The following is an 8,988-nucleotide window of genomic DNA, read 5'->3' as shown; positions in this document are numbered from 1 at the left end:
AAAAAATGGATTTTGAAAATTTTAATTCATCGGGCGAGCTTATTAAGATAAACATAAATAAACGATTAAATGTCGAGAAGATAAGGGAATGATAATTTTTTTCGTTGAAAAGAGGAACAAAAAAAAAAAAAGAAAAAAGAAAGAAATATTTCCCATGGATTAATAAAGTAATAGAAAAATCATGTTTATTCTCGGGAATGCTTTTACAGTAAAGGGATAATCTTTTCCGATCTTATACAGACCGGAGATGTCAACGGGAAGGATAATTTCGAGATTAATTCACCTGGAAAGGAAATTAATGTTAGCTGATGATGAGATAGGTAACATCCCTACTTTTATTTTTCGACTGATAAAGAAATGTCTTGGCCTTTTTCTCTCTCTCTCTCTCTCTCCTCTCTATCTATCTATCTACCTATCTATCTATTTATCTATTTCTATATATCTTATTATCTTAAAAACACTTTTGATTTTTCAAGGATTCGTTCAGTCTTAATAAGACTGCTGCGTAAGAGAGATATTTTTTGAGAAAAAAAAAAAAAAAGAAAAAAAGGAAAGAGAAACAAGGACTTTGAATTAAAGAAAACAAGTTTATGTGGACTTGTACTCGTCTACCTTATTAGAGATTTTCTATCCTCTCTGGATATCCGGTACTAGTCACATAAAGTATGATAATCCTACAATTAGGACGTATTATTATCGCGTGACGATGTCTGTTTGGTATCGTATCATGCAATGGGAGACTAAACACATATTACTATACCTATTTGTGTCAAAGGTTTTTTCTCTTTCTTTTCGTATCTCGCCTAACTGAACGAACAAGTGGTAGAGATATTATTTTATTTAATACGCTCTCGTATTATTTATCGATCCTTTAATATGACAAATTGGAAATTGTGTTGGATTGAGGGAGAACGGAAGAAAAAGGAAAAGAAGAAAAACAAAGACAGGAAAAAGAAAAGATATCGTTTTTTTTTTTCATAGGAAATAAAAAAAGTTACGAAAGAGTAGGGGAACAGAAAGAAAGAAAAAAAAAAAAAAAGAGAAAAAAGAAAAAAAAAAAGAAAAAAAAGAAAAAAAAAACAGGAGCTTCATGTCCATCGTAAAATTTCTTCCTTCGTTTGTTTTTGTCGCACAATTCCATTTTTGAATTTCGTTTTCTCTTCTTCTTTTGTTTACAATAAATAACGCATAAGCTACAATACACAGTTATTGTATTCTGAAATAACTTTATCGATCGGATGGTTTCGATACGGGTGCTCGACGAACAATTCGTCGTATATCATAGAGGAATCCACATTGACAATTTGTGATTTTGTTCCTATTGATCATCCTACTACATTTGGACTAATGTTATTCCATCTATGTTAGTATATATATTGATATTGACGTTACATATGTTGATATATAACTGCATAAATGTATTAGCGAGAAAGATAAGGAATAATCGAATTCGTATTAATCGTGAAACATCTGATTGATCAATTAAATCGACGTAATAATTAATAATTATGTATTTTTATATATTTATTAAGACAGTTCATTACCTTTCATTCGAAGTTTGACTTCAGCGACAGCTACTGGAACTATAAATTATGAACTACAATTTATAAACTAGAAGCAGAAGCGAGAAATGTCGTTTCCGCCATGCGTCTATCATATCAGTCAATAAGCTTGTTAAGTTATATCCCTCTTGCACGTAACATAACTATCGAATTAGCGTGGGTTAAAATAAATGAATATTAGTATGCTGTGAAGTAAACATTTTTCATTCTTTCACATTTATATTCTTCTTTAATGATGCCGTGTCTGTCGTAATAATTCATAATAAATCTAACGTAAACGTCGGAACACATTTATTTTACGATCTAAATGCATAATGGATAATAAATATAATTGATAGGAAAATTAATGGAAATGGCAAATATTATATATATTAGTAGTTTCTATGTTTAATCAGAATTTGATTGAAAAAAAAAAAAACTTTTATATAGATATTGAAATATACAGCCATTCGTCCGATAATATTTGCGTTATATGATATACAATAAAATTTTGATATATTGCAAATAATATCGATCCAGGTCTCACCACGTGGAGGTTGCTGCATCTGGAGACCCTATTTTAGAATCCTGCATCTGGTGATACTATTTTAAAATCTGCAGTATCGTTAAAGTAGCTATTAAAAAATCCACGATTTAAAAATTATTCTATTTCTATATTATTAATCTTTTATGTATTACTTATGAGAGATAACATTTTTAATTTAATTTAATTTAACGTGATAAGAAGTAAAGGTAGATTTTAATCTAAACAAATATTCATTTTCCGTAACGCATGGCAAAGGGAAAACTTGGTCACATATCCCAGAGTGCATGTTTCAACCTTACGTGCACCTTTGTTAGGTGGAGTTTCAATGTTCCACATGATTGCCATATCTTATACGTTTCGTGACTGCGATTTTAATAGAATATAATTTTATAGAAATAAGAAATGTATTATTTATCAAAGATAAAAGGATGAATTTATTTTGAAATATAAATAAAATGAAAAAATGAAAAATATATGAGATTCGTTTTTAACAATAAAAATATCAAAATATCAAATAACCAAATAATCATAATCTTATACGCGGAGCAAAGTGAGATCTTGGCACATTTCCTTGTGTGTTCGTTTTGTCTTTGTGTGCACCTTGATTTAATGCACTTTCAATGATCTCCCACAATTGCCATATTTTATACGTTTCTTAGCTATTACTTTAATATAGAACTTGATTTCATAAGAATAAAATTTAATTAAACTTTAGAAAAGAAATAAAATAAAAATATAATGAAAAATCCTTGGATTATCTTCTTTTTCACAAGCGAGTTTTTTTAATTAATATAAGAAAAGTATGCACAATTTCGTTTGTTATTCAGACATTACCCATCGCAAATATTTCCTTGCTCATTCTTTATTGGAACTCGTTAAATATTGATTCTTTACTAATTTCGCGCGAGAAAAATATTTCAAAATTAACAAGAAGTTAATATTCTGATCTAATAAAACTATTAAAAAATAAGAAACCATTTACGAATAAATCTCCGAAGAAATTAATTTTTTTTCCAATGCTCTTCTATTAATTAATTACAATCAATCATCCGTGCCAATTTAAACTTTTCGTTCTCGACATAATTGAATGATCGGAGGAATGTTAAAATTCACTTACCATGTAAAAAGTTCTGCGATAGCTTTAAAACACTCGTCCATTATGTAGGTCAAAATTGAGTATGAATAACTCATAGATCGAATGATCGCCGTAGATTGAGATCCTCTTCAACGATGCACTAACTCTAAATATATTTTTTAATGGACGATCACTGAAGTTAATTTACGAAACTCTATTGTCTTTTATAAATATACAGTTTTTAAGACCGTTAACAAAGGAAAATAGTTTGCGAACCAACATTGATTCTAACGATTGCATTGTACACAATCGATGTAAATTCATGATATTGTTTAAATCGAAATATTCTTACGAAACGCTATCAAACAGAGATCACTTTTATTTCGCAATATTTTTATTTTTATTTTATCGATACAAAGGTTCGATTTTATCATTGTTCCGCGTACGATTGCAATGACATTCTGAAACAAAAATATATGAATAAAGTTTAGCATAATAATGTCATTGTCATAAAAAGAAATTGTTGAAAATATTGAAAAAATGTTTTGATAGAAAAATAAATTTACTTTAAGATTTTTATTAATGTTTCCACGATGGATATCTTGATAATGAAGAAAAAAAAGTCAATATAATAATTATAAATAAGTTCTTATTGCAAATGACACCGACGCTATCTCACGATCAGATGTATATGAAATAATATATACATGAAAGTGAAAAGTTTGATGTTTACTCGTCGAAATTCAAAAACAAACTGTTTCGATAACAGTCACTGATAAATTCATTGAAAAGTTTGTTTTTGTTAATGGCTTTTGTTTTGTTATCTCTTTATAAACAGTCAACTACAACGGGTTCAAATTATGACTCTATTTAAATAATAATTTAATTATACCTTATATTTAACCTGTTTATCCAATTATGAAATGTTTGTAATATTGAAATAAATGTGCTATTGTTTAAATATTAGTTTATTGTAATGCATGTAGTTTATAGATCGTTTAAATAATTATATCCTAAACTTAAAAAAAAAAAAAGAAAAAAAAAGAAAAAAAAAGGAATGAATTAATTATATGTCATAGCTTAAATTTATTTCTAAGGCTCATTAGTACGAACGATTAAGAGGATATTTGCTTATTTTTATCATAGATTCATTAATGAAAAGCTCATTAAAACATGATTGAATATGTTACCGTGGCTTTTCCATATGAGCTTGACGAAATGCGTATCATTGCGTTTGGAATAGATTGGAATAGATTAGAAAATCTCAATATCAATTTACGCGTATCAAATAAGAAAGCGCAATCATCTACTTCACGAAAACAAATTGCACATCGCTCTAGCATTTATATGAAAATCAGTAATGAGGATAAGAGTTTTATATCTTTCGTTGCAATATTCAAGAGGCGACATTATACGAAACTTTTTTTTTCTCCTCCACGAAAAACGTCATAAACAGCGTTTACGTTCATACAACGAGTCCAATCGTTGAAAGATCCAATTCTTAAAAGATTTCCATGAACGAGATCTCATTTTAACGATCGACACGGTTTTTTCGAATTTTTTCAAAAAGCTTTATTTTTATGATCATGAACTATCGTCAAAAGGAAACATCATTTTTTCGATACGATTTTTTTTTCTTTTTTCGAAGAAAATAATGCTTTTACAAAAATTCGAAAAAAAAAAGAAAAAAAGAAAAAACCATGTCTACTCTCTTTTAAACCTTTATCTTTAAAAACGAGATCTCCTTCGTTAAAAAATCGTTCAAGAATTACGTCCTATACGTGCTGTTTCCTTTAGGCATTATAAAAGCACGATTGATGGAAACAACCTTAATCGAATAAATTTATTTCGTTAAAATAAATAAAGTTTCGTAACTTTTCGGAAAATAACAAAACGATTTGGTCGGAAAACGTGACTGGATTAGTTGTCGACTAATACTGCTATACTAATTCCAAGAAAATCCTATTATAGTTAGACTATATGGAAAGGTCAACCGTAGTGTTCTTATTTATTCGAACGTCTTTCGTTTAAGGATTCACCCTCTCCTTTTCACGGCAAAACTTTGTCTTATATTTACTAGTATTTGTCTCGTCGTTAAACGAGCTGAATTACATTCTGAAAAGGTAAAATCCATGTTTTGCCTGTTAAGCGACTCGTGAGAAAGTTTCTCCAAATTGTACAATTCCAAAATCTATATATATATATATATATATGTGTGTGTCTGTGTGTCTGTGTGTGTACATAAATACTTCCCTACCTAGCTATGTATTTACCTATGTATCTATCTATGTAATGTAACTGTAGCTACATACATTTCACGAGATAAGCTATACGATCTTAGAATAATAAATTTTATATTAAATTTCCGTTCTCAATGAAACGGCTAACCGCATCTATGTTTTTCTCGTGTTGTTTTTCCTTCTTTCCCTTCTCACTAATCCTCCTTCTTCTTTATCTAAATTAAACGAGTTACGATCAATGGAATAGACACTTTTCTACGAATATTTAAACAAATCTTTCGAATCATTTCTATTTTTATCTCGATTTTTTCTTTTTTTTTTTTTTTTTTTTTCTATATCATCCGTTAAAAAACCCGATAAAAAAGGGACATTTTTTCGTAATCCAGAAGTTCATTCGATCGTTTTGAAATCTTCGAATCGAGAATAAACTATGCGTAAACAAGAAACGAGTAATAATTTACGATAGTTTTCCTTTCGATATATCGATTGGAAATTTTCACAGATCCATGAAAAAGAGAGAGAGAGAGAGAGAGAGAGAGAGAGAGAGAGAGAGAGAAATGAAAAGTGTGGTAATAAATTGTCAGGATATAATATCGAATTTTTCTGACGTACGTATATATAGATATACCTTTCTGTTTCTTCGAGGAAAAAATGTACACATGAAAAATGTACACTGAAATCCTTTATTCCGTGACATTTAGTAACCTTTTTCAATTTACGTCCCATTGACGATTCGAATTCGCGAAAAAAATTTGTCGAACAATTTGTCGAACAATTTGACGAACAATTTGTCGAACAATTTGTCGAACAATTTGTTGAAAAAAAAGACAGAAAGAGAAAGAGAGAGAGAGAGGGAAAGAGAGAGAGAGAGAGAGAGAGAGAGAGAAAGAGTCAATTTTTTTTTTCACTGACTATTTCAAAAACTTGTGGCTTCATTTAATTTGATATTTTCTTCTGGATTAGAATATTTGGAGAAAGCAGATCGACGGTATTAAATTTCTTATAAACATACAATTCGTATGTCGATAAAAGTAAAATAAAAAAATTTGCAATTCATATTAACATATTCATTGAATATTATTCTTCATTCTTTTCATATACATATCTATGTACATTATTTGGTCTATTGCTCTCTCTCTCTCTCTCTCTCTCTCTCTCTCTCTATTTTATTCATTCTTTTTCTTTTTCTCTCTTCTTTGTTTTATTTCTTCCTTATGAACGAAACTTATCATTCAAATGGATCTATTATTCGAGAAAGGAGGATATCATTTTGAATTTTATCTCACTTTTATTAGTAAATCTAACGTAATAAGAACGAGAACGTAAATTATTTCGTAAGGTAATATACTTGAGATCTTATGAATCGTTAAAACGAGTTATGTTTGTTAATTCACGAAAAAAATTCTTTCTTTTTTTTTTTTTTTTTTTTTTTTTTTTTTTTTTTTTTTTTTTTTTTGAGAAATTGCCTCTTGGAAGAAAAGATTTCTATAAAAGTTTAATCCTTAAGAAAGAATTAATACGAATCTAATTATTAATAACGAAACTTCTCGAATGGATAATCGAGGATAAATCGAATTGTTATCCAAGTTTTAAGATCTCACCATAGGGATCCATAAAACGAAGATGACATTTTATATTTGAAGATTTATATGGGATTATTTTTGAGTCGTAGATGATTCAAATAAAGCTTCTTAACGAATTACATTACAAGAATGAAAAGCGAAAAAGGAAAAAAAGAAATATCGTTGAAACTAAATCTTTTTCTATTTCTCTAATGATTTGAATCAAAGGATTAGAGAGAGAGAGAGAGAAAATAAAAAGGACTTACTTCGTTTTTCGAGACTACACAAAGGATTTTTACTCATTTTATTTCATTTTGATTTTTCATTATTTTCTCTCGGCCTTTTTTCTTTCCCCTTACGCAAAAGAAATAACTCGATTGCATAGTACGTAACTACGAAAATTCCCTTATTTTCTTTTTCACTATTCTCATCCATTCCAAAATGGTTTAATTCTTTCCTCGAGTTGGAGAAAAGAAAAGAAGAAAAGAAAGAAAGAAAGCAAAAAAGAACGAAAGAAAGAAAGAAAGAAAGAAAGAAAGAAAGAAAGAAAGAAAGAAAGAAAGAAAAAGAAAACGAAAACGAAAAAAAGAAAAGAAAAGAAAGAAAAACATTAAAGAATTACAAGGTTTTACTTTGTAATGGAAAAAAAAGAAATTATTTTTTATTTTTCGTACAATAAAAAATGGAATAGAAAAATATTAATATATTTCAATTCGTACGTTTGACTTAACGAATCGTAACTTGAATAACAATATAATTTATTTATCTCCGTTGGGAATAATTCCCATGTGAAAATAAATACGAATATTTATACAAAGTGTACGGTGTAACTCTCTCTCTCTCTCTCTCTCTCTCTCTCTCTCTCTCTCTCTCTCTCTCTCTCTCTCTGTCTGTCTGTCTGTCTACGTCGCTTCTCCCTATATTTATGCTCGAATTATAATGAAAAGTTAACCGGTAATTAGTTACAAAGGTTTCAATCACGATTCATTCAATTAAATTATCGAATAGTAACCACATTCTAAAGTCTGTAATTTATCTCTATTTTTGTCTCTCTCTCTCTCTCTCTCTCTCTCTCTCTCTCTCTCTCTCTCTATCTCTCTCTCTTTTTCATCCCATAAAGTATAAACTACTTAATTAATAATTTAAATGCTGTAATAGGGTAGAGGAATAACGTGGAATTGACATTTTATGTCGATAAATAACATAATACAATAAAACGATAAGATTCTAATGAATTATATAAATGATCTATTCATGCTCATTTGAATGAAATAAATCTTACATAAAGATGTTATACGCGCCTACGTACACACACAAAACAACTCTGTATATGTAATATATATATATATAAGCATGCTGTCTGAACATTTATGAATGATTTAACACATTATCAATAGTATTATTACGAGAGTAATTTTGCAAGTCTGAGTTAAACGTAGAAATTGAATAAAATCGAATTGCATCTTAGAGACATTTTTAATATTTGACAAATGAAAAAAAAAAAGAAAAAAAAAATATTGATTCGTTGTCTATCACACGTTGACAAAGTATTTTTCTCTAATCTTCTAAGCTATAGTTATCTCCTACTATTATTGTTATCAACCAATCAACGTTATCTTATGTTGGTAATATACAGGCATATATTTTAGTTGATCGTATGAGCAACTACATTATCGATTCGACCGATCTGTAACATCTTGATGATCCTTTTTTTACGAAATGCGTTTTTATATTTTCATATTTATTATTTTTCATATATTCGAGTAATCTCCCTCTTTCTCTCTCTCTTTCTCTCTCTCTCTCTCTCTCTCTCTCTCTCTCTCTCTCTCTCTCTTTAACATAACACAGTAGATGATAGGCAAATACATAATTCATACATAAAAATATTCACATTTACATATCTTTTCTTACCAGACGTCTTTATCCCGATCTACTTCTTTCTAAACAGATCGATTTTATATCTCTTTTATGAATCCGTTTAAACTTAATATATCGTTCATAAATTTCCTTTCAAACGTTATCG

This window comes from Vespa mandarinia, chromosome 10 (assembly GCF_050613455.1).
Source record: "Vespa mandarinia isolate Hongniang chromosome 10, ASM5061345v1, whole genome shotgun sequence".
In the NCBI taxonomy this organism is placed as follows: Eukaryota; Metazoa; Arthropoda; class Insecta; order Hymenoptera; family Vespidae; genus Vespa; species Vespa mandarinia.
This window is presented reverse-complemented; position numbering follows the sequence as displayed.